The 27,930-nt window shown below is 40.1% G+C and overlaps 1 pseudogene; it reads right to left on the bottom strand.

Annotated features, from left to right (window-relative positions):
* Nucleotides 1-13,064: 13,064 nt before the first annotated feature.
* Nucleotides 13,065-15,640, bottom strand: LOC148718811 (uncharacterized; annotated as a pseudogene).
* Between the last annotated feature and the right edge of the window lie 12,290 nt (nucleotides 15,641-27,930).

Genomic DNA, 27,930 nt, shown 5'->3' with positions numbered 1-27,930 from the left:
AGTTTGAACGAGGTACAATCTCGATGCAAATCAATAAAAAGCTTCGTATAAAAACTAGTTCACTAGCCTCCCGGTTAGCTCAATGGATAGAGCGCTGGACTGTTGTGCGGGAGGTTGAGGGTTCGAGCCCCGGCCGGACCAACACTCAAGGTCTTAAAATAACTGAGAAGAATATGCTTCCTTTCTGATAGATAGATGATAGATAGATAGATAGTTTATTTAAATATACCTAGCAGCCTTGCGGCTGAATTGCGTATATTACAATAATGTAATTAAATAAATATATTATATAACGTATACAAGAATATTCAAAATTATAACAATTAAAAAAATCTATGAGCTAAAACCTATCTATATTTAAAAGCTATACTTACATTATCTACATAGGTTTCTAGGAAACGGTCGTTAAATTAACTGTTGTTGTTATATTTAATGGTGGAGGCCATCATGAAGGTGTTTTTAAAACGGTTTGTCCTCCACCGGGGGATTTCGAAACGCCTGTTACGTCTTAAATTGTGCTTTGGATGGTTGGCACAAGGCAACAATTCACGAAGCCCGTGATTATCTTTTCCGATAATGTTGCTAAAGAGATTGCGGCAAATGTTTTCCATATTAGCCATGATCGGTGGAATGCCGGCAGCCTCTAAAATCTCGTGATAGTCTTGGCCTGAGCTTATAATAGAGAAAGCTCTTTTTTGAACGCGCTCTAACTCCTGCTGCAAATCTGTAACATCAAGAAATGGTTAGATATTCTAGTCTTCTCGGATAGGGACGAATAAATGGAGGTCCCGTCTCCTGCAGGGTTAGGGGTAGGAGACGTTAATTTCCCATGCACGAGATTACTGTGTGATGGATGTCCTCCCCTGGGGTGGGTTGGGTGGGTGCTTACAGGGCCGTTCTGAAAACCACTTCTGTGAGAACGCACCCTGTCTAAAGATTATTATCTATCTATCTATCTATCTAATATAAACATTTGAGTTTGCAAAGCTGTCGACTGACCAGCCTCGTTTACGTGACACAAGGCCCAATCTCTCCGCGCCATTCGCCATATTTAGATTCGGTGTATAGTATCAACTATACAATTTTGTGGCATTTCCTAAAGTGGTTTTTCTTCTAATGTGTAAATGAGCCATGATTAACTGTGATAATTGTTGTGGTAAGCATGTGATTACACTGGTCATGATATTGGAGCATGTATTCTAACAGTAGGAATGTTTAGATCTTCCATCTGCTGGTAGAGATTTCTTTCTTTATTGAATATTCAATTGTGGAGGGAAAGGCTGTAGCAAACATGATAGCCCTGTCCATGACACAAGTGTTTGCGTCCAGATGGATGCAGACATCAGTAATTTGCGTGTCTTTTCTGATATTTTGTTCTTTCTGCATTGCTTTTTGTTACCTTCAGACTAGGATTATAGTCTCCCATCCCCTTTAAGTTTTGATTTGCTTCAATTCTTGCTCATTATAATGAAAACTGCTAGTTACCCTCATATATTCATCCTGTATTTGACATTACCAGTCATTAATTACTTACAAGGCTAAACATTATTTGTTGGAAGCTGTCTGTGGGATATGTTCTCTGTGTTTTTTTAACACAACATTTAAAAGCTTTATCACCTTGGCTCAGTCAGAAATTCTGATGGCTCAGAGTTTGAGGTATTAGTTTCTGGTACTCCATAGAGAAAGATCTCAGTTTTCCTAAATAAGAGAACTTTAATTATCGTAAGAGAACTTTATTTAAAACAGGGTGGCCCAAAAAGCTGGGAGGCTGTTGTCCAGAGGGGCCCTGTGTATGCCTAAAATCATTACAATATTATAATCAATCACAACACTTGTAGTCTAAAAAATTGTGTCTAAGAAAAATTAAAACAGAACTTCAGTCTTTATAATCAAATTCTAATAAACACTTGTAGGCTAAGAGCTTATGATATTATAAAAAAAAAATATAAATGCATATATGTAGAACTGGATCTATATTACAAGATAGAAAACATTGTTAAAATCTGTGCAGAATTGTGCTTCATTACTTGTGGCTTAATATTTAAACTTTAAGCACATTGTAAAAATCTATGCAAAATTGTGCTTCATTACTTGTGGCTGAAAAGCCTTCAAAGATGCTGCCTGCTTGCATGTTTTGGGTAACCAGTGAAGTAAAACTGCTCTAGAGTGTCCAAAAGTTTTCTTCCAGAGGCTTAGTTTGAGTCCTGGAGAATGAATGTCTTCACACCTTTGTGTAGTGTAACAATGGAAACTATAGTTTCTTCTAAAATAATCGGAAAGATACAGGGGAACTAAAATTAAGATATTTGTAGATTAAAATAGATGTGTTCCTTTTCCTGATAATTTGTAAGCTAGACCATCCTAGTATCTTGAGAGCTTTGCTGATGCTATCTTATCTGAAAACTTTATGTCCAGCCCAATTTTGTAGGTGCTGCAGTCTACTCTTGCACTTGACAGACAATTCACCCCGGGTCATGTTAGTGTAGCACAGGACTGAATTACTAAATCCAAAAATTTCCATGTATTATAATAATCATAAAGAGGGTGAGGTCTTGATTGGTAATAATCGGTTGCAATGCCTCTATAATGTGGTGCAATTCTCTTTGCTGGCCTGTTCTGGAGACAGGCAAAGGAAACTTTGAAATTTATATGCCAAAAAAGGACTCTTTTCAACATTCACCTATCTTTGTTTTAAGCGAGTGGTGCACTGTTCTGCCTACAAGAAAGTGAACAACCAACATTTCAAAGATATGCGTAAGGTTAAAGGTAACACTGAGAAATGGAGAACATTTTTCACATGCTTTTTACCTTCCACTTGAAGTTTGCATGTGAATAAAGGGTGAAATTCATAGTTTAATTGGGTCTTCTTCACTGGACTTGCACTTTGCCTCATCTTCCACTGAAGCATTGTTCTTGTTGTTCCTTGCACAATATTGCAGCATTTTTTCGAGGCTCAGTCTTGTAGGTTTTCATAGTGCAGTTCCTGATAATGAGGCTGGTACCAATGAGAAGGTGTACTTAAGAGCCATGTTGGGGTAGAGTGGATGCTAAATGCAATGCATGGTAGAGAGATAGTCAGAATATATTGACTAAATTGAATTGGTTTTGACCACCATAATGATAATTTAGTCTGAAAAGAAGATTATGTCCCCTTGACGCAGATGCTTTGATGGTTGAAAGTGACTGCCCATGTGATATGTGACATGTATGTCATGGATATGTTACGCATGACGCGTGTGCAACATATATGTCACACATAAATTATATCAGATGTAGGTATTTGGAACCCATGTGCAGTTGTTCTTATATGTTTCTTTTACGTGGACATAAATTTTACATATAAGTAGAGTAGAGTTTATTGGGAAACAACATTGCAGCCTATAAGCTGAATTATGTTGAATTTACAATGACTATAAACATATTTAAAATCTACATCTAAGAAAGGGACATACACATATAAGTTATAATTTGAATTCACAATGAATGTAAGAAAATATAAAAATTACTTCTAAAAAAGAAAAGAAATGTGTATATCTATATGTAAACAATTATATAGGAAAATAAAATTAATTTTTTTTACATACATACATGTATGTATGTATGTATGTATGTATGTATGTATGTATGTATGTATGTATGTATGTAAATAAAATGTGATTCTCCTCAGAGCTTGCCATGTAAAAAAAGGTCCTTCCAATTCAGTTGAATGGTGGGGTTGGTTCAGTGGCCTAGTGGTAAGGCATCTGACCAGTAACCAGGAGACATGGGTTCGATTCCTGGCTGAACACATTTTTCACTCATCTCCTTTGTTGTTGGGCTGGTGAGGAGTAGCCATGAGGAGGCGTATTTTGAATGTTGAGTAAAGCCAGGTAGACAACATGTCGGCGGAAGGGATGACCATTGGCTCTTCCCACCCTTTCCAACCCCGAAGCACTGTGTACCAAAAAACAACTCGCCCAGTGGAAAAGAATGCGAGACGCGGTCTGGGGGGAGGGGCTCGTTGCTTTTTGATCCTTCGATGTTGACTCTTCCTATCATTGCCAACCCACAAAAGCAGAATTTTCCAAAATTCGTCCTGTTCTAAAGAGAGTGATGCACAAGTTTTGATGAGCTGTGCATCCTTCCGTGCTGAAGTGAAGATGAAACGACTCTAAGTAAAATCCTTTTGTTAAATCATCAGCTAGCGCTTAAGTAGTTTGTTTCGTTTGTAGTGCCTTGAGTTTCGTCAATGACGTGGAGGATGAGCCGAGTTCCAATTTCTTCTTGCGGTCGTTGTCTTCTTAGCCATGGTGGCTTTGCGCCTTGGTCGATTTTATCTATTGACCTTCATGCTCATCCTTTGATGACGCAGTTCCTCGTCGTGGTTGCCTTTTCCCTGTTTACGTGGTCAATATTTTGTATTGACGGACAGGTCGTCATCGTTGCCTTCTCCCTTTTTACGTGGTTGATTTTGTGTGTTGACCTCTTTTTCTTTTTTGGTTGGTCTTCGTCTTGTGCATCTTTGTCATATACTGGTGATGAGAACGATTTGCACAGGTGATTTTTTCGATCTTGTGGTTTTTTCTTTTTTCGCTCCAGTGAATTTGGAATGTTGAAATCACATTGTTGTGGCATCTTCACTTTGGCCGTTTTTCTTGGTGTTGTTGTTCTCCGTCGATTTTTATCTTATTTCACTTCGCTGTGAGGTTACTCCTTAGTTCTTGACAGATGGTGGTTTACTTTTTTTAAGTTTTTTTCTGTTATTTTTTTCTGTCTTTTTTTTTTCTAAGTTTGTGTTTTTTTTCCTAAGTCTCTTGTTTTCTTTTAAGTATTTTGCCAAGTCTTTTTTTAAGTATTTATTTTTCTAAGTTTGTCTCTTTCTTCCTAACTCTGTTGTTTCGTTTCAAGTTTTTTGCCAAGTCTGTTTTTTCGTTTCTAAGTATTTTTTCCCTAAGTCTATTCTTTTTTTTTAAGTTTTTTGCTTTTTTTTTTCTAAGTATTTTTTTTTCTTTCTTGTTAGTCGTTTTTTTTCTGATTGTTTTTTTTTTGTCAGTGTTTTTTTTTCTAGTGGTTGTAGTCTTGAGTTTGGTTCTCGCTATGCTTTTGTACAGTTATAGGCACGACTCTCTTATTTGTTTTTCAGGTACACAAGATTAGTGAGAGTCGCTTTTGTGCAAGCGGTTTTTGGTCGCGCGTTCAGGTGTTGTGCTCACGAAGGTTGTAGGTCTTATTTTCTTGCCAAGAGTGATAGCATTTGAAAGCAATTTATTTTTTTAATCAACATTTTGCGATCAGTTTCCCATTCCCCCTATTAAAAGGTATTATCTCTCGCTCTTGTTGGATATGAGATGATTATAGCCAACTTGGCGCTACGCGCCTCGTTGGCTATCTATCGTCTCATATCCAACGTGCACTCGTGGAATAATTGTTAAGTATTCTTGATTGACATGCACCCATTAGAACCGTTAAAGTTCGCCGAAAGCTGAACCCCCTGTGTGACTGATAACATTGGTGGATTAATGAAGACCAGAATTTGTTGATGCAAAAAGGCTAAAAAGACCAATGCTCCTTTAACCTGGTCCGCTTACAAGAACTTTAAACGTGAGGTGAGACATGAAATTAGATTTGCTGAGAAAGAATTTGTAGCAGACCAAATCCAAAATAATCCTAATGCCTCAAATAATATCTGGAAAGCGATTCATCTCTGTATGCCAAAGAAATCTTTGTCAAAAAGAACCTTTACTAAAGACGACAAAAGTGTTGCAGATGAATTTAATTTGTCTTTGAAAAGTCCTTATGGGGAAGGATAATAAATTATGTAACGTAATGTAATGAATGGTTTACCACCTGGGAGAAAAGGTAAGCCTGGTTGATAGCACAGTATCCTATGCTAGAATTATATAGTTCAGGAAAAAATTGATTCCATCCTCTACAGGGGGACAAATGCGATCAGTGCCTCTTGAACTATAGTAGCGTCTCCATTTCGAAGGTAAGTAGCACATTGCTTTGTAGTGCCTGACCTCCAGGATTGTTCCATGACTGTGGTAGCTTTTGTCAAAAGGCCTTTGGCATTGAGGTATCTCTGGAGAAGTGATGTAGAATCAGACAAAGTTTCTTGTGAAGTGGGTGGGTTTCCTGTGGGCTGTTGAGAAGAAACAGAGTATCTCTGTCCCTTGGGAGTTGTATTGGTGGTTGGATTAACATCTACATTTACCTGGGCCACCATGGTTGGGCGAGCCATTTTGGTACAAGCAGGAGCCCTGTTGCTTTCTCTGCTTAATCTTCTGGAGAGCTCTTGTTATCAGACTAAAGGTTGGGAAAGTGTAAAATAAGTGATAATGCCATGACATGTGAAAAGTATTAATAGCAAAAGCTGCTGGGTCTGCTTGATAGGAGACATAGGGTGTGATCTGGTAATTGATCCTGGAGGCAAAAAGGTAAATGTTTGGGGTAACACTTAGCTTAGCGCAAGCATTTGTGAAAAGGGTTGTCTTTAAGCACCATTCCATGCACCTCCTAAATGTACATAACTCTTTGTCTACCTCAACATTTTCACACCCTGGTAGACGAGCCATAGTAACCATATATATTGTAAGAAATATACAACTTTTTTAAGAGACATGCTTCAGCAGGCTTATGCCATTTTCAATCAATGAGAAACTGAACGTGAGTAATTATATAACAGACAAGTAGATGGATAAAATATTTACAGTAGGATGTATGTAACGAACGGAGTTCTTCTCACATGGTCTTACACTCCATTAGTGCTCCGAACGTGATAGGGTTGGATAAGAATATTACTAGGAACCAAGCCAGTCTTTCTATCTATGAAATTTCTTTAATTACTTGCTTGATTCACGTAAAAAATGAAAAGATAATTACAACGCAACGCCTATTACTACGGTGACAACACGAAACAGGGGGTGTATGACAATACTAGAAAAATTACTAAATATTTCAAATCACTGGTGATACAGGCAAAAACATCAAACCCAATTATAACTAAATCGACAAGCATGCACAATAAAATACAAATCATACCTCTTTCTCCAATCTTAACTCCTATTCTTTTGATCTTTTATCCTTTGTTCCGTTTGTTCTGAAAGGCTAGTTTTGTCTGAGTGTCTAATGTTCCTTGTGTGACAACGGAAGTTACGCAATCATTTATAACGATTACGCGTGAATCAGTTACATGGCTCCCCTAAATTGTGGAACAATTTACTTAATCCACAATGAGAAAAAAAAAGAAACAAAAAAAAAAAAACCCACAACAGCAACGATCGCAAAATCACTAATCAGGTAATCAATGTTCCAGAATTAAAGTTCAGTCATTGTCTCTAACGATGATTAACGGCTGCTCTCTTCAGGGTTCCTCGGCTGGGAATCTCCGGTCTCTCTGCTCCCTGCATGACATAAGGAGAACCAACCCTTGCATTGGTCTTTCATAATGCGACGCTCCGTACTGTCGAGATTTATCTGCTACTGCCACCTTTACCTTACGTACGTAACCGTCTGCATCAGGTTAGGTAGCTTCTATGCGGGCAAGTTTCCAGGTATTTCTGGGGACGGTTTTGTCCCTCAAGATCACAACGTCTCCTATTTCGAGGTTCCTGTGGGGTGTGGTCCATTTCTGTCTGGACTGGAGACTGTAGGTAGCCCCTTCTCCAACGCTGCCAGAATTCATTTGTGAGTTGTTGTACTCAGTGGCAACGTTTCTTCGAGTATGCATCGGCTCTTTGAAAATTTCCAGGCGGTTTGAGAATAACTGAGCTTTTCATCGCTAGGAGATGATTTGGCGTTAGAACATCAAGTGAATCTGGATCGGCCAGATCATCTGTGGTAAGTGGACTGCTGTTGACGATAGCCTCTGCCTCAACCATTAGGGTCCAAAGGGATTTGTCATCTACTTGGTTTCCATGGCTCTGCAGTAATCCAGTGAATATCCTTCGTACCATCCTAATCTGTCTTTCCCACACGCCACCCATATGACTAGCATGTGGGACGTTCATCTTCTATACGAACCAATCGCAATTATCCCTTAATAGCTCTCTTTGGATCTTCTTATGTTTCATCTCATTGAGGGCTGCTTGCAGTTCACTCTTTGCTCCTACGAAATTGGTACCCTGGTCTGATCTTAGTTGCCGAATGGGTCTGTGATGACTAACAAACCGACAGTAGGCGTTTAGGAATGAATCAGTTGTTAATGAAGTTGCTATCCCAAGGTGGATGGGCCCGTGAAGCCATGCAGCTAAACAAGACTTCCTATCGCTTCATCTCCTTACGCCCTTCTCTTATATAAAACGGACCGAAATAATCGACGGCGCTAAAGGTGAATGGAGGGGCCTCTTCTAACCTGTCTGTGGGAAGTTCAGCCATCATCTGCTGTGGGGGCGCTGCTCTCAGCTTTCGACAATTGATGCATTTCACGCTGGGCACACTCACCATCTAGAAAGCCGGAGTGATCGCATCTCGGGACAACGGACGCGTGCTTCAAAACGCAAAACAAATTCGAGCCATAAGGTTAATGTTCATGAAGTCTTCACTGTCATGATTTTAATTCCTATCATACTTTAACTGAGGTTTAGTCGTAGTTCAGTTTAAATTACTCAATCCTTGAAATAAGAGCTTTTGCTTTGCCACTTCCTGGTATCTCCCTGTTCACAGGCTTCATCTTTTAACGCTGCTCCTGTGTTGAGTGATGATTTGCAAAAAATGGAAAATGAAACGTTCCCTCAAGTTTGTTGTTCATAAAGCCCTTTAACTATCTTTTTGCCTCTTGTTTTAAAAGTGTGATATGTTCTCACACGTCACTGCACCAAATAGACCAAATAGCTCGCTCTTGGCTGTCGCACGGTTATTCAGTTGTGAGAACCGAAAATTTAAAAACATAGGTTTCTTCTTCCATTGCTTTTCCTCGGTTCTTGGTGGAAAACTGTACTCTTCCTGAAGACAGACGAAATTTATACAAAGCCAAATATTAGCAACTGTTAGTTAGCGATATGCTTAAGCATAAAACAACATCTTGAGTGGGGACATACCTGCAATACCAGCAGAGACCATAGTGAGAAGGTCGGCCATGTTTCGTATCAAAGTGAAGCTCTCACTCCGTAGAATGCAATATTGGCGCCAAATCGACGATCAATCGAACTACATTGTCGTTAGGCTTCATTAAAAACAGCTGATCTTGACGACGCACGGAAAATGTAATTGGAGCCCAGTCTCCCAACTTCACGGCCCAAAAATGTTGCACACAGCAAACCTGGCAGTTTTTATGGTGCGTGTGCCTAGCATGTTTAGATATGTGGTGACCAACCAACGAACTGCCATTCACGATCCAGTAGCCAGATGGTGAGCGAATTTTGGAATGCATTCTTGATCTGCCTTGATGTCCCGAACGTTGATGGAAGTGTCGTAGTATCAGATTAGTAAGGTGTGCCTTCTTCGGAAGCACGACGGGTTGCTTTACGGCATGTGGCAGGTCAGCTTGAAGAATTCGCCCTCTGACCCTTAGAACACCGTCACTGTCCATGATTGGTTTGAGGCGATGTAAAGAGCTTGTCCCCTTTACAGACCCTTCTGTGTTGGCATGTTCTTTCCTTTTTGACTTGTTCGCCAAAACTTCCATTTCTCTTGGGAACGCCCGGTGCTGGTGCAGCCTTTATCAGCAACGATTCGGCTCTTTGGAGATCCTTTACCCTTAACGTTACGGATTTGGTGTACTAGTCCTGCTGTTTTTGTCCATTGTCTTGTTGCGGTGGGTTACTTTCATCCCAGGAGGAGTTCCCTTGATCTTTATTTATGCGCAGTTTCATTTTCTGGATGAACGACAGGCAGACAGCAATTGCTCTTTTGGCGTGGTACCAGTCTGAGAAATACTTGATACGGTCCAAGAGAGATGGGTGTTCAATGGAATTGGTTGCCAGTGCTTTAACCTTCTGAACCTCAGGGTCCTCTGGAGATATCTGAGTATCGGAGTTAGGCTCATCTGGAAGTGGCTTCCACAAGAAGTTCGGTCCATTCCACCATCTGTTGCTTCTGATAAGTTCGTTAGCTCCCAAACCTCTTGAGGCGTTGTCAGCTGGGTTCTCTTTGATGTCAACGTAGCACCATTGGTCGGGGGGGCATGGTCGCGTATTTCTTGCACTCGGTTAGCAACAAATGTATGAAAATGCCTTGCTTCATTCAAAATGTATGCGAGGACAACCTTACTGTCGGTCCAGAAGAACTCATTGATGGCTTCATAGCTTAGTTCTTTCTTTAGGAACGAGCTGATTTGCGTAGACACCCAGCGGTGAGCTCCAGCTTGGGCACTGTAACTGGCTTTAACGGGGTAACTCTTGATTTGGCCATCACCAAGGCACAATGCACTTTGTCGCGGTTGTTGACCATCCTAAGATATGAACACTGTCCATATCCATTTACGCTCGCATCAGAGAAACTGTGCAGTTTGACTAACTTGACATCACCAAAGTTGTCGGGCTTGTAGCAGCGGCGTATCTTCAACACAGCTAATTCGGATAATTCCCCTCTCCATTTTTCCCATCTTGCTCAAATGCTGTCAGGCACCGTCTTATTCCACGAGGTTTGGGTCTTACAAAGATCTTGCAGGATCTGTTTTCCCTTTAGTAGAAAGGGAGCTGCCAGGCCTAGAGGGTCATAGATAGAGCTGATGGAGGAAAGAATCCCTTTTCTAGTCAACGGTTTGTCCTTGAGCACCACATGGAATTGGAGGGCATGCACGCACCACATCACTCTTAAGGCTCTTTCGATGGGTAGGTAGGTAGGTAGGTAGGTAGGTAGACTTTATTTAGCTGGGGTGGCCCATTCAGCAACGAAGCTGATATCCAGAGGGGCCCTGGAGTAAAAAATTACAATAGTCAAGAATACAAGACATCTTAAAAGCTGAAAATACAGGATGAAATTTAAAAATACAAAAATATTTATAAGTAAAGGTATAAAGAAACATGCAACAGTTTACAAGAATATAGTGTCCATAAAATCTTAAAGTTTGTAGGTATTAGTTAAAACTTTGAAGGAAGAAAGTGACTTGGCGTTTTGAATACAATGAGGTAAAAGGTTAAAAAGAGCTGAGCCCGAATACCTTAAAGTTCGTTTTGCAAGGCTTAGTTTCGGTTTGGGCAGGTGCAAATCTGTTCTCCTGCGAGTATTATAGCTATGTACATTACAATTTCTAGTGAAATAGTCACTCAAATATTCAGGTACAAGATTATTTGGCATTTAAATATTAAGGTACATTTATGTCTTTTCCGTTTTGTTTCTAGCTCAGCCCACCTAAAACATTAAAAGTGTCTTTAGAAGAGTCATGCCATAAAACGATGCGGGCAGCGCGATTTTGTAACCGTTGTAGGGTTTTGCTGGAGGTGGCTGACAATTCAACCCACACAGTGTCCGTATAACACAAGATTGGCTTTATAACTGTATTGTAGACACAATTCGCTGCTTTAAGAGTAATGCAACATCTTATTCGGGCTAAGATTCCCAGTCGCTTGTTGGGAAGAATATCTCTGCTAAGGTCTAGCTCCTTAATACCACTTGCCTGCTGATCTTTGGGAATAGCCTTGATCACTTCCTTGCTGTTAGATATAAACTTGTGGGGGTTGAAGCCACCTTTGGCAAGCAAGCTCTTTGTACTTTCTATTAGGGCTGAGGCTTGAATGGCCGAGGGAACTGATTTCAGTCCGTCATCCACATAGAAATCTTCTTTGACAAATGTGGATGGTTCGCTGCCAAACAACTCCTCAAAGTCTTCAGCGGTTCCTTTCAGTGCAAAGTTCGCGCACCCTGGGGATGAAATAGCCCCAAACAGATGAACTGTCATTCTGAACTCGGTCGGCTTGCTGTCTATATTCCCATCACTCCACCAGAGGAATCTGAGAAGATTTCGATAGCCAGGATTTACATACACTTGATGGAACATTCCCTCTATGCCACAAGTGAAAGCAATGGGTTCTTCACAAAAGCGACAGAGGACTCCGTTGAGACTGTTGGTCAGATCAGGACCCTGTAGAAGATGTCTGTTGAGCGACTCTCCCTTAAACTCTGCAGTGGCATCAAAGACGATGCGGATTTTGTCTGGTTTCTGTGGGTGATAAACGCCGTGATGGGGGTATGTACCAAACACGACCGTTGGTGAGTTGAAACTCCTCGTCTGGAGCTCTCTCAGCCTGTCCTATATCGATCATCTCTTTCAAGAAGGCTTCATAGTGTTGGCGATACCTTTTGTCTCTCTTCAGCCTTTGTTTTAGCCTTTCGAGACGACTTAATGCTAGGGTACGATTGTTTGGTAACCTTAGCCCTTATTCTTTCAGCGTCAAGGGAATTTCGTAGTGGTCGTCTTCTCGGTGTCAGATGTTTGATTCGATGACACTCGGGAATTTTCTATCCAGGAGCAAAAGTGGCTGTTCTTCTCTTGACATTTATTTGAAATCAAGCTCCAACATTTTGGCCCATTGTGCAGGTGCAACTACTTCCTTTGCTTGATTCTTGAGAGCAAAATGACACATTATTTTTCCATTGCTGGGATGAACTTCCAGAGAAGCGATACGGCAAGAAGGACAGTGATTGTCATCTTCTTAGTTCTTGTTGGGGTTAACGACACCGATGACGCCCCATCCCAGTGCAGTCTTTGCGTAGGGGTCATCTTCCCTGCCAGGTATCACTTCTGTTGGTTTGATGGCACACGTGCAACTGGCACCTATCAGCAGTCCAACCTCAACATCTTCTCTATAAGGCATGAGCTGATCTGCAATACGTGAGAGGTGGGACCAGTTGCGTGCTGTCTCTGGTCTTGGGATTTGACCTCTCTTGGCTGGAATATCTTCGCACGAGTAAGGTCCTGGTAAGCGAATGCTGGTGGCTTCATTGACGCCTTGTACTGTTAAGCCATGTATCCTTTTGCACGCGATGACTTCTTCTGCCAGAACGGTTGACAACTAAAGCTGCACCTTAGGGCCATTTGCTTGCAGTTTCTCCAAAACTGTGTCGTTAATAAAGCAGGCATCCGATTGACCATCCAGAAGCGCATATACGAGCTTTTTGTCGTGAGGATCTTGTTCATGACGAAGGCACACCAGTACGATCAGGGAGTGAGAATAGCATTTGGCGTGTTTCTCTGAGTTGGAGACCTTTACGTGATGAGAGGTCACTCCTGGAGTTCTCCCATTGCTGTTTTGCTCTTGTGAAGCTGAAGAGTCAATGTGCAGGGAGGTAGGGTTAAACCCTTTGTATTTCTTGCACATCTTTTGCCCACGGCAATCCTTCTTCATGTGACCATACCTTTAGCAGCCTAGGCAGATCCCTCTTGATCTTATAAATTTTATCTTTTCTGTCTGAGACATATTGGTGAACTTCTTGCATTCATTAAGGCTGTGGGCCTTCCTGCACAGCAGGCAGTGACCTATTTTAGGCTTCTTCTCTTCTTTTCTTTCACGAGAGCTTTCCCTCACTTCTTGGGCTCCGCTTGCAATGCTTCCAGCGCCCAACAATCTATTCCTGTTGTTGCCATTAAACCTCTCCTTTGCGGCTCTTTCCTTTCTCCTTCTTATTTCGTTTTCGATAAGATGACTGGGTTACAGGCAATTCTGGATTCCTTTCTTAAGAATCCGCAAAAGGTTGCAAAAGGTGGATAGGTTGCGAAGTGTGTGGACCTTGCGTTAACACCACTAGGACCTTGCTCTTCCTTGTTGAGGCAGCTATCTACTTCTCAAGTCCAGCGTTCAGTCAGGTGATGCAGAAGTTTATAGAGCATTTTCTGGTTTTCCTTGGGATCATTTAGGGCTCTTAAATACTTAATTTCTTCCATTTCCAACTGACAGTGGAGCAGAAAGTCAGAGAACTTTCTCAGGCCTGTTCCATCGTTAGGTTGAACCTTTGGCCATTCGTTTATCTTGTTGCAATAAGCATTGGCTAGGAGAAAGAGGTTTCCAAACCTGTCTGACAAAATCTTTCTGGCCTCACGGTAGGCATTTTCACTGTGTAGGGCAAGAAGGCCGCCGATTGCCTCCTTGGCCTCACCGGTAGTGTACCTTCCAAGGTAGTAGAGGCGCTGAGACGGACTGTCTGTTTTCCACTATTGTGTCAAAGGACTTCTTCCAAGTGAGATAGTGAAGAAGGTCTCCACTGAATGTCTCTGGTTCTAGAAGTGGCAGTTGCTCATGGGCGTGGTGCTTGGTCATTAGGTATGCCAGTCGTTCCAGAACATCACTGCTTGTTTGCTTCTATGTAGTTTCCTCTTGATCCTTAGCGAAGGTTGTTCGATTTAATTTCGACGGCTGTAACTGCAGAAAGGGGGAACCTTCCAGGGGGTGAATAGTGAATTGTGCATTCTTAGGTGTTGAGAAAGGTACGTAATCAGGGGCAAATGGATTTAGCGGAGATAGATATTGCACATCGGGTTTACCATCGCCTTTGAGACCTTCGTTTTGTTTACCTTGATACGAAGGAAAGGTTTTGAGTTTACTTAGGTTAGTTTCCATAGTGGAAATGTCACTTTCAATCACCGATGGGGCTTGAGATATCAGATAATTTCGGAGAAGATCAACCTTACAGCTGTCGTTGTTTTGTTCGCTGAATTCTAGTTGGGTTTCTTCTACCTGATGAACAGCTTTCATCTCAGCCTCAGCTATGGCCAGTTCCTTGGTTAGTCTGAGTTTCCTTAGTTCAGCAATCTTTGTCTTCAGCAAAATTCAACTTGGTTTTCAATTTAGCGACTTTTGCAGCCGCATCCGCTTTTCTATCGATTTTAGTTGTTGAGCGGGATCCTCTACTTGAACGTGATTTCGCGGCATGTGAGACTTTACTACTTTGACTCAATGAGGCCGTGGCCGAAGAAATCAAGCTCTGTCCTTCTTCCTTTAGCTCGGTGATTTTTTGATTGAATCGTTTCAATGCATCAGAATGTTCGTGTTCCAGCTTCTCAAATTTCTCTTGTGCAACACGTTTCGTTTCTAAGTCATCCAATGCTTCAACGAGTCGCTTGTGTGCTGAAATCAATATTTCCATTTAGGATTCCAGGAATAATCATTCGCTGTGTAGCTTATCTGGTTCTGTTAAATCGGCTAGGCAGTTTTCTATTCTATTTAATTGTTTGCGCCAACTCCTTTTTGCGGACGACCTTTGATCTTCTAGCAATTGTCTGGAACTGCTTGCCTTTCGCTGTCTGTTTTTGCTGTCGTTTAGAAGCTATGTTTGCACTGTCGAATTCGTCTTCTGAGTTCATTTTCCTCTCAACAAGATGCAATAGAATGTAATTTTCGGGCGCAGCTTTTCGTGTTAAAAGAGTTTTTAATGTAACGAACAGAGTTCTTCTCACATGGTCTTACACTCCATTAGTGCTCCGAACGCAATAGGGTTGGATAAGAATATTACTAGTAACCAAGGCAGTCTTTCTATCTATCAAATTTCTTTAATTACTTGCTTGATTCACGTAAAAACTGAAAAGATAATTACAACAAAATGCCTATTACTATGGCGACGACACGAAACAGTGGGCATATCACAATACTAGAAAATTACTAAATATTTCAAATCACTGGCGATACAGGCAAAAACATCGAACCCAATTATAACTAAATCGACAAGCATGCACAATAAACTACAAATCATACCTCTTTCTCCAATCTTAACTCTTATTCTTTCGATTTTTTATCCTTCGTTCTGTTTGTTCTGATAGCACGTGCTTATGAACAAACAGAATGAAGGATAAAAGATCGAAAGAGTAAGAGTTAAGATTGGAGAAAGAGGTGTGATTTTTTATTTTATTTGTCTAGCTCTAACTCTTGGTAAGCTTTACATTATCTGTAGACATTTTCGTAAATTGAGTGACTCAGGAATGGTAATTTTCCTTTCTTTCAACAAAGTTGATGCGAGTGCCTCAATGTGGGTGTTTTTGTCTTTATTGCGCAGTAGGTTGAGGCCTAATTGCTTGGCCTCTTCCTTTAGGGAGTGTAGTGTGATGTCACTGGCACGTTTGTTGAGCCATGCAAGTATTATGGCTGTGGAGGACTTCAATGTCAATTCTGGAAAGGGAGAGATGAGACCATGATGAATTTCATATTTCAAACTTATTGACATGCTGAGCAAACTGTTTAGTTGTAGTTATTATTATGGTTATTGAAATTTTGGGGGTAGACCACTCATTGTACTTATGAGAATTGAGACTGGACATGTAAGTTCATTTATTGGATTTCTAGTATTGTGTTAGTCTGGAGAGGGTAAATTACAATGCATAAAAAAGTGATCTAAACTTCAGAGAACTCAACTATAATATTCTAGGAGTCAACAGCTGTTTTGCCGTGTATCTACAGGTGTTTGCAGAATTTTCTCCCACAGTGTGAACTTTTGTAAAAGGATATATTTTTAGAATGGAAATTATTTTTGCACAACCATAAGCCAGCTGCAAAAGGCATGTTTATTACATTACAGACTTAAAAATCGCATGACAGTGCAAGGACCCTTAAGTTAGCATTGAGTGTGAATAAGTCATCCTCTTGATAACGTTTACAGTATGTAGCCGTAGCAATAACCTGTTCCTCGTTTTCTCTTGAAGTGGAGGAATACCAGAAACTGGCTTTTCCAGCGTCAGAGGTTGTTTTGAATGGATTGCTCCGTGTTTTTTTCGGTACTGATTAGTTTAATCGAGATGGTTCTGCCCATATATATAATAATAAACTCATGATTTTATTAAATTTTTAATTTTACATTTTAATTTTACATTATAATTTTATAATTTTACATTCAGTCCACAGATATCGTATAAGACCACAGTGCACAAAGAAATATAAATGTCACCTTTTTACTAAGGAGAAAAAATCCCAGCATAAACACTACAATACCGAAAATCAAAGCTCCATTTTCTTTTGGTATCCAAGCAACAAAACAACCGTACAAACATTATAAACCTTTCACCAATTTCCAGCGACCTGCCCACGTTTTTTCGCATGTCTTCTTTTTTGAAATGTTCTGAGCACAAAGAAGTTGATTTTGTGATGAAGAATCCGTCCTTTCCATGCTGGCGATTCAGGAGATTGCACCATCTGATTCGCTGCTGGAAGTCATTCGGAAACTAGAAGAAATGCAGACCTGTTGGATTGCCTGTTGTGTCATAATAGCTATTAGCACAACCAAAAAGCGGCACAGTGTCTTCCTCTTCTTTTCGAAGAAGAAGGAGGAATATCCTGCGTAGGGAAAGTATCGTTCATTGTCGAAATATCTCGATGAAAAGGACAGAGCACCACCACATTTCACTAAACTCTCACTAGAACTCGCAACGCGACTCAACACTAACCTCGCTATCATGTTTGCGCGGTTACACATCCAATATGGCGCCGGTAACTGTAAAAAGGGCTATTAACTTTGTGCGACTTACAATTTAAGCTGCTTGTTCTTCGAGTGTGAGTTCCTCCATTCGACCTAAACAACTTGATTTAATTTTTGTTTTAAATTTTTTGCTCGTCACTTTCAACAACAACCCAGATGGGCAAGATGTTTCGTTCTTTTCGTGGACATTTAAAGAAAAATTTATCAAGAATGGAAGCGTGACAACTCATGGGAATAATTCATCCCAATTCCCAAGTCGCCATGTGCTAATTGAATTCTAAGTATTCAATGTACCTCTCAAATCAAAAGTTTTGGCGAAGGAAGAGAGCTCGCCAAAATACCCTGTAAAAGTACTGCAAAAGGAAAAGTCCAATATATAATCTCTGTGCATTCCAGTTCAGTAATGTTGATGCCGAGGTATTTAAAATGTTCAGAATATTAACAAGTTGTAAAAAGCGAAAAACCTAATCACGAATCCTTTATTCAAATTACTTTGGGCACTGCGCTCTACTCAACCTCACATAAAGTAATATTTGATTACATTTCAATAAGTCAATTTTTTCTATTAGTTGATTTCGATGTAGCTAGTTTCTTTGATTACACCATTTATGAGTTAATTTAGAATTCAGTTTCTCTGGTTGCAAGACGTAAAAATTTGAACCGTTAAGCGTTTTCAATCAACTCTCGAAGTTGCGTTTTCTTTGTAGAGAGCACTTTGCTCATAGCATCTTGTGCCTTTGTCAACTCTCTGATATGGAATCTGTGGGCATCTTGGTGCTCTTCCATTCTTCTCTTGAGTTTACAAAACTCTTTGCTTTTTACCTCTGTATTTTTAAACCTAACACTCAGCTCTTCTACCTTGTCTCTGCTTCTTGTCAGTTGTTGTACTGCCAACTCCACACATGTTACGTTTCGCACCAAAGTTTCACTTTTCATTTTATTTTTCCATCCTAAATACTGGTCCAGGTCGGGGTATCTTTCAATAATTTCTTCTATAGTTTTTCTCGTTTCTTTTTCTTCATGGAACATTTTTGTTGCCTTGTGGAGTTTCCATTCCTCGTGCAACTTTTGGTGAGACACTTTTCCCCTCAAACCATCATACCGCGAATTCTCACAAAGTTCCTTAGCCTTATCGTTGCAACATTTTCTCCTCTCTTTTTCTGACCCAGAGGAAGTCTCAACATCCATCTCCGAGTAAAGGTGTACTCCCTTCCTTACGGCAGCCGATGTGTATCGAGTTCTAGAAGAAGATTTAGCTCCAAAAATTTTCGTCGAGGTACTCTGAATGGTGCAGGAACGCTTAGCAGCTGGATTTTTGGACAGTGGTTCTTTAACGCCTGAGAACCCTAACATGGAATTTTGCTCCAGAATTTCTTCTGTGGGGTTATGGTTGTCTGGCTCTTTTAGGGGTCTTAAGCTCACATTGCCTTCTTTGAACACACAGATCAACAATGCACCTCCAGAAGCACAACACAGTTTCTGTAGTTTAAATGTGGTGAAATGGAAAAGCATGAAGTTATAACTTACCGACAATGGAACTGAAGGAACTATTCTTCTCTCGGAAGTGTTTCCTGAAAGTGGTTTGCAATGGCACCGAGAATACGCTTTGCTTGAGCGACACAAGGTTTTCTTGCTGTGCTCTGGGAAGGAGGCATGCTGAGGATTGCAAGCGGCCCCTTTGTTTTGAACTTTAAATATAACTCTGAGATGTGAATAGGAAAGCCCACTCTCTGCAATCTTCTGAGCCATTGATTGTTTTATTGCGCCATTGTCGTCCCTGGGGTCGAAAAGTCTTCTGCTGAGTGTCTGAAGAATTATAATAATAATAATAATAATCAACTTTATTTAAAGAGGGTAAAACACATAACAGTATAAAACTGACAAACCAGTGGCCCTCTTAAAATATATTGCAAATAATTATTAAAAAGATTAAAAACTAATTAATTATGGAAAAAGATCAAGAGCTAAAAATCTAAAATTAGAAAGTTTATAAAAACTATAAGATAAAATGTTCTAATCGTTTATAACTATTCTTAAAAAATCTAACATGGCCTTTTTAAAACATTTGATAGTAGGTTTCATTCTTATGTCCAGTGGTAAGGTATTCCAGAGGCGTGAGGTCGATACTGTGAAAGACCTACCTCCCTCTGACTCCCGTTTGAATCGGGGACAGACAAGGTTTAGTTGTCCATGTCTGCTTGATCTTTCATTTATGTCTGCATTTCTTACGAGCATTTGGGACATATAAGGTGGACAGTCCCCAGACAATCATTTGTACACCATTAGTGACCTATTTACTTTTGCCTCATGAAAGAATGGAACCCAATCCAATTTCCTAAACAGTTGTACGCTATTCGCTTTAGTGTCAGCTCCGAGAATTACACGTGCCGCGCGTTTCTGAAGTTTAAAGACTTTCTGCAAATTCTCAACAGAACAAGATGTCCATATGGTTGATGCATAAAGCATTGTCTGCTTGATCATAGCATTGTAATAAAGTTTCCTTTGATCAGTGGGCAAAAAGCGTCTTATTTTTCGCAGCACGGCAATTCTCTGCAATAACTTCGTGCATAGATTTTCAACATGTTGGTCGAAAGTAAGCTGGCTGTCAATCGTGACACCTAATAGTTTATGCGAGTTCACTTGTTCAAGTTCAGTAGAATAAACGTTTAACTGTAGGGTGGACTGTTCCAGTTTTCCTTGGCTTGCCAAACCATCTCATAGGACATGGCAGTACGACCAGCTACATCAAGAAGTAGGTCCTGAGTCTTTTTGGAGGATTTTATCTTCTGATTTCTACTTTGATACCAGATCTTGTAGAAACTTGTCCAACACTGGTGTGTAAACACAGTCCACATTGGGACAAGGGCAAGATCGCAGAATTTCATGGCAACAATCCAACTACGACATGCTGGCAATTGCTTGTTTAACACTAATAACTCAAGAACAATTCACGAGTTTTTCTTGTTCAGTTGAAGTGCAGAATGAAACAATTTTTTTAAGTGCCTTAACATCCTCTAAGGCATCGTGGGCTTCAAATTCTTCTTTAAAGAGATGCAAGTAACGTGCTGATGTGTTTAATTTGCAAGATGCCAATTCACTGAGTTGCAATGCCGGGTGTTTATCTTTCAAAAGATGTTTGACAAGGATTTGACTGTCACCAAAATAAACATTCAGGTTTCTTAATTTGCTGCAAAAATTTTCGTCACTTCTCTGGAGAAGTATGTTGATGAATTATGACCTGTCAGAGCTATACAAGATTCCTTCTGGGATGAACATTTTACTTGACCAAGAAAAGTGAAACTCCTGAAGCACTTTATCAAGAGAGACACTTTCCACTGGTTGGTTTTCTTTCAATAATTTTCTGATTGCATAGATATTTTGAACAGATAGTTTGTTCACTCGTGGAGCTCCAGTACTCATATTTCCTGTTGGTAGAATGTACTTTGGAAACACTTGATTTTCATGAATGGTGGATAGCTGACAGAGCTGTGCATTTTTCCCATTGCAGGTAGTCTCAGTGTCAAAAACAACAGAAGTGTTAGTTTGGTTTGGATCATAAGTGAGTTTTGGCAGATCAGGTTGAGCGTTGTTTAAGGCATTGTTCGAAATATTGTCCAAACAGCTCTCTGCCATTAGTCTCCCATGATTCATTCCAGAGGGGGGTATATTAAGGGCCAATTGTGCTGAGAACTTGGGCTCTGCGTTTGGCAGATACATGACTGTTTACATTGCCAAGAAGTTGCATTGATCTTGCCAGACAGGAAGATCCAGCGGTTGAGAGTTTTCCTTGGCTTGCCAAACCATCTCATTGGACATGGCAATATGACCAGCTACATCAAGAAGTAGGTCCTGAGTTTTTTTTGGAGGATTTTATCTTCTGATTTCTACGTTGATACCAGATCTTGTAGAAACTTGTCCAACACTGTTGTGTAAACACAGTCCACATTGGGACGAGGGCAAGATCGCACAATTTTTCATTTGTCAAATCCAGATAAAGGTCTATAAAACAAACATTCAGCAGTGCTGAAAGTTCCTCAGACGCTTGGCAGCGCTGGGAGGACAATTCAAGATTATCATCGTCTTCTGATGGATCATATTCTTGCTCATCAATACTATGTGTGACAGCAGACCCGTTGGTTGTGTAATCTATAGTTATACGCGCGATCTTAGCGGGCAGTTCAGATGAAATGCCATTTGATGACCCAGCAGCCCCACTGGGAGAAAGCATACCTTTTGTTGAGCCGGAGGTCTTACTGGGCAGTGAAGTTCCTATTGTTGAACCGGAGGATAAACCGGGAAATCGTTCAGCTTGGCTTGAACCATGTGACTCGCTGCATGCTGTCGAGTGTAGAGAATGTTTAACGCTGTCCACAATTGTTGGCAACAAGGCCTTAGACATCATGTATACAAATTCCGGGCCTTGGAACACCGAAGCAATGGAAGATGGCAAAGGATTACCTGGATTTTCCTTTTCTGAGGGACCGTTTTTCTTTTCTAATCCTGACATTATTTCTTCTCACCACGAGTGAAGCAAAAGGACAAGGATGGTGGGGTGGACCATGGCTTTATCAGGGTCTAGGACCCAGTTTTTCCCACGCTGTTTGTTCATTTTCTTTAAATTGCTGTCATTTTAAGTGAAGTTAATAAAGGCAAAGCATTGTTATATTGAGGCAAAATTTATGAAGTGCAATCAAGTTTATCTGAGGAACCATTCAAACGATGTAGAGCTTCTCAAGGGAAAACTGGATCAGTTGCAAACTCTATATCTGCATACACAAAGTTCATGAAGTTGGCAAAGGTTGGAATCACTTCTTGCAGTTCTCGTTTTATTTACTTCATTGTGCCATCAGTCTTGAAGCAGAAACGGAAGCGGAAGCTTGGTCACCAAGCTCCGCAAACTATTAGGATAATCTTGAATAGGGAGAAAATCTAACGCAAGCTCATATCCTGGTTGAATGTGGGTCCACTGTTTAATCTTGTTAAGAGAAGCATTCAATATTTCATATGGGTCTCCATAGTTCTGCCTTCCGAGCTTCTTAGCTGTGTCCATCAAGGTGAAGACACCTTTGATTAGGTACCTTCATTCTCCCTGCAAGTTCTGCTTCAAATGTTATAGACAAAGATATCTACAACAACTTTTAATTAGCTTTTACTTGCAATTCAAAATTTATAATGAATGGTCCCAAGCAAAATCTTGCTTCGAATGTCACGTAGGTTTTTAAACCTCACAACTGAGTTCAAGTAAAAGTTAAAAAGGTTTGTCAACTATGCCTGGTATTTATCTGGCACCTTGACTGATTGAGGAGCTTATGAAGTGCATAAAGCAAGTCTATGAGCAACACAGTGAATATGAATAAAAAATGGAGCTACTGACTTCAGTTGTACACCCACACCATTGTGACGGCTCATCCTGAGAGTAGCACCATCACTCCCTAATCCCACAAGTTGAGTTCTGCAGCCGATGTTTTATTCTTCCATGAGATTCATAAGTGCATTATACACGGTTTCAGCTTTACCATCTGGCCTCCTATAAGATTTCCTACAAATTGAGTGCAAGGCTCTTTCATATGCAACTTTCATCATGGCTGATGGTGTGCCAGACTGGGATTGATTTTGGTATGGAAACACAGTGGGGCTGTGTTTTGTTTGAGTTGTAAACAAATCACAGGTTCAAAAGGTGTTGATTGCTTTATTCTGCTACAATATATAACTGTTCAATTTAGTTTAATTACTGATCGCAATAACATAATTATCAAGAACAAAATGCCCACTCACTTCTGTGTGCCAGAATGCATGAAGAGAGGCTGCCGTCATGAAAATGGAGGCAAAATATCGTTCTGATCGATGACCTTCAGTTAAGGAAGTGGATGGAGGGATGTACTTCAAGTTGACTGAGGCTACAAAAGTATGCTCCAGACACTTCAGGCCAGGCGAGATTAAGAACCCACACAAGTAAAAATGAACTGAGAGCTGGACTTGTCCCTTCTGTGTTCACATCACACAAGAGAAAAGAAAAGAAAAGTTCACGAAACTTAGAAATGCCTCCAAGTAAAGCAGCTCATTTCAAGTGTGGAAGGTTCAGATTTAAAAGTATGTTCTTGTACAGGATCATAGTTAGGCTGTTTGCGTGCTTCATACGGCAGGCATTTCACACCTTCAGCACCTCATGGGCTGCTTGACTCATTTATTTTAGTCTTTTTAACAACAACCTCCATGACTGGTCGAGGGAAATGTTTTCTCCAACATCTTTCTTGTGACACTTGGAGCTGGGATGTACATGCTAACCCTGGATTTTCATCTTTCTCTTCACATGTCTTTTGTGAATTTTCAGATCAATCAATCAAGTCCAGCTCTCAGTTCATTTTTACTAGTTTTGCAATTTTTGCAGTGCTGTTTGTCAAATGCTTGTGGATTACTTTTAGAGAAAATTTTTGTATCTGTGTCGTGTTGTACCTTTATTAAAATACAGCAAACTTAAAATTGGTATTTCTAAGTAAATTGCTAAGGCCACTGTTAAAAATTACACGAAAATGCCATTCAGCAAACATTTTTCCCGCCAAATTTTGAGAGAAGTAATAAACTAATTTTTTTTTTCTGGAGGGTTAGTCAGAAATTTACTATAAAGTGTTCATGAAAGGTAATCAGGTTGTTTAGTTACTTGTGGACCAGTATTTACTCCTAAACATCGACATAAGTAAGCATTTAAATAGTTAAAAAATGAAACACCTCTTATAAAAACTGATTTTTTCCCCTGCTGAAAATAATTTATGCAGGATGCTGTGGTAAATCCCCACAGATGAATTCTCCACAGAGGTTGACCCGTCCCAAGCATAAGGAAAATCATTTAAAGCTAATAATATGAGGGTGATCTGAAAAACTGTCTCAATTCAGTAAGGTAAAAATTGAGAATCCAGTATAAAATAGAGCTGCAGACTCGTCATCTTTAAGTTTGTCAATTTAAAAGTGGCGCGCCATTAAAATATCCCTCTCATTTTCAACTTCACTTAGTTTTTCTTTCAAGTCAGCTAATTGTACTTGCAGTAGCTCCATTTCACGTTGCAGCTTAAGGACATCTCATTGTTGCAAGGCTGGTGAAGATCAAGCAGCATTGACAGTTGACACAGCTGCTTCAACTTCTTGCTGAAATAATTTGTGTTCAACTTCAAATGACTCTTCTTGAGTTGTCACTGTTGCTACTGGGCCCCTTTAACCAGGCATTTTCCGTGTTTTTTTCGGTACTGATTAGTTAAATCAAGATGGTTCTGCCCATATATATAATAATAAAACTCATTATTTTATAAATTTTTAATTTTACATTTTAATTTTACATTTTAATTTTACATTTTAATTTTGCATTTTAATTTTACATTATAATTTTATAATTTTACATTCAGTTCACAGATATCGTATAAGAAGACCACAGCGCACAAAGAAATATAAATGTCACCTTTTTAATAAGGAGAAAAAATCCCAGCATAAACGCTACAATACCGAAAATCAAAGCAGGCATTTTCTTTCAGTATCCAAGCAACAAAACAATGGTACAAACATTATAAACCTTTCATCAATTTCCAGCGACCTGCCCACTTTTTTTCGCATGTCTTCTGTTTTGAAATGTTCTGAGCACAAAATAGTTGATTTTGTGATGAAGAATCCATCCTTTCCCTGCTGGTGCTTCAGGAGATTGCACCATCTGATTCGCTGCTGGACATCATTCGGAAACGAGAAGAAATGCAGACCTGTTGGATTGCCTGTTGTGTCATAATAGCTATTATTAAAAACTGGATCCTTGGATAATGCAATTCAAGACTTTTTATTGGCTTAGCCGTTATGGTATATGAGCCAATAGACCGTAATCTAATATCTGTACATTGTAACATCCGGTTTCTTCTTACAAAATAAAGTAGAGAAGATTTGTCTAACATCATAGGAGCATTTTTTTTAATAAAACAATTATTCCACTCGCGCTTGTTGGATATGAGATGACTATAGCCAACTCGGCACTATGCGCCTCATTAGCTATCTATCATCTCATATCCAACGCGCGCGCCTGGAATAATTGTTAATTAGCACAACCAAAAAGCGGCACAGTGCCTTTCTCTTCTTTTCGAAGAAGAAGGAGGAATATCCTGCGTAGGGAAAGTATCATTCATTGTCGAAATATCTTGATGAAAAGGACAGAGCACCACCACATTTCACTAAACTCTAGCTAGAACACGCAACGCGACTCAACACTAACCTCGCTATCATGTTTGCACGGTTACACATCCAATATGGCACCAGGAACTGTAAAAAGGGTGGTGGATGATGCAGTTACACATCTCCTCTTATCGGCAGCCATCTTCCAATCCTCTGTTAAGCTTAACAGAGTTGTCTTGCAGCTATGTTGTTTTCTAAATGCTGCCATTTTTCCATACAGTTGTGAATCCATGGCTGCAGTTATTTGTTGGCAAAGCAATGACTCGAACAGCTTGTTTATTGAGTTTAAGACCATTATCGGTCGATAATTAGAATGGTGTGTTCTTTCTCCCCTTATGAACAATGGTGTCCATTGTCCCATCTTCCATGTGCTTGGCCATTCTCGTTTTCTTATTATTGTGTTAAAGAGTCTAGTCAGTGATGGTGCTATCCCTTTGGCTGACAGCTTTAAGATCTTGTGAGCAATTCCATCCCATCCAGAGGCCTTGGAGCTGTTAAGCTTTTAAAGTTCTATTTCTACTGCACTGACCTTAATTTCGTTGAAGCTGAAATGCATGTTTTGGTTGACTTGCTGGATCACGACAACACTAGGATGTCTCTTAAAGTCTTGCCCCAATTGATGACCACCAATTTCATTTGCAATTGTTGAAAAATAGTCGCACAGCTAGTCCGCCACTGAGCTCTGATTTGTGACTGTTTTCCCGTTAATCTCAATGGCTATTTTCTCAACCTCTCTACCCTTGTTACTTAGGAATGGTTGGAAGGTTTTATCGAACTCCTTTGGCTTTTGTTGAAGTTTGTCAGATTTCCTGCTTTAGTATGCCTTGATGGCTCGTTGCATCTCTTTTGTCGCACGGTTCCTCCAATTTCTTTCGAGCTCCCAGGTTTCAGGTGTGCAATAATGAGCAAACATTTGCACATACTTTCTCTTTTGTTATATCGTCCTTTTCTTTAATCTAATCTAATCTTCTTTCTCGGCATGTGTTATCTATTACACTTTCAAAAAGTGTCTTCCACATGTCATACTGATCATCAACAGACTCACAGATCTCTACAACATTCCAAGGAACTTGAAGTAAATCCTAACCATAAAATAGAAATCAATTCTCACCTGTTTAGGCAAGAAGTACAATGATTTCAGTAAGTTCAACTTCTTTGTGAACAACTTCACTAGTTTCCGATAAACGATGATCCCATTTAAGACCATCGTCTATCTAGACACCTAAGCATCTTGTAGAAACAGCCTCCTCGATAACATAACTACCCATCTTAACAGCTTTGTCTGGCCCAGTCAGTTGCCTACATCCACTGAGCAGCATATGCTCCGAATTAGTAGGATGGAGGCAGAGACAGTTCTCACAACTCCATGTACATAACTTTGCTTGGACTTCATTTAGCTTGGGAGCCACCAGATCATAACTCAGAGCCAAGACATAAATGGCAGTATTGTCTGCGTACATGTGCAGCTGTGGGTCACCATCTATTCTCTCAGTGATATTGGGCAGGTCATTAAAAGAGAGGGAAAACAGAGTGGGGCCAAGCACAGATCCCTGTACATGTGGTACACCAAACGTAACTGGCAGAGCTTGAGATTGGGAGCCATTAATCGTTGTGACTTGCGTTCTTCCAAAGATAATTCCTCGTCCAACACCATAAGTTCCCGGCTACACCAGGTTCTGTTCTGAGTGAAACTCACTTTGCGATTCTGAAGCATCATGAAGGGCTGTTTCCATCGCTACAGCGATCTCCACGGCTTCGGTATATTTCAGTTTGGCATCTGAGAGCAAATGCATATGTGTCTGTACATTGCAAAGGCCACACACCAACCTATCTCACAAGGCTTTGTAAAGGTTTGTGCCAAAATTGCAGTGAGCCACTAGCTTCTTCAGATCGGCAAGGTGGGTCAACACAGTTTCTCCTTTACGCTTAAGGTTTTCTTTAAGTTTTCAAGTAGCCAGAGTTTTTTTGAAAAGTAGACTGTTGTGAGTCCTGAGGACCCATTTGATGGGCTTCAGCCCATTGTTTGTAGGGGGTCTGGGGCATCCTCACCCCAGAAAATTTTTTGAAAACTGGAGTGCTGGAAAACGTATTTCCTGGAATTTTGGGCCGTGAAACTGAGACATTAGAGGAATGAATTATGCTGCAATTATACTGTGAAAGCTATGTTACTCAAAGAAAGACAAAGTGACTTTTCAACAATGCAACCATATCAACGAAAAGTGGAATGATATTTTTCGTATCTTTTTGATGGCTTTTCAGGAGCTAATGAGCCTGGCAAATATTGCCACTAGAGAACTTGTAAACATGGCACATACTTGAAGGACTAGACCAGTAAACGGGGATTAGCTCCGCTCAGTAACGGGAACTAGCCTAAAACTGATCGACAGAGCCATAGTCCGAAACAATTTTCTTTTA

Source organism: Stylophora pistillata, chromosome 12 (assembly GCF_964205215.1).
Source record: "Stylophora pistillata chromosome 12, jaStyPist1.2, whole genome shotgun sequence".
Taxonomy (NCBI): Eukaryota; Metazoa; Cnidaria; class Anthozoa; order Scleractinia; family Pocilloporidae; genus Stylophora; species Stylophora pistillata.
Note: the sequence above shows the minus strand (reverse complement) of the source record. Positions and strands in the feature narration are given on the sequence as shown.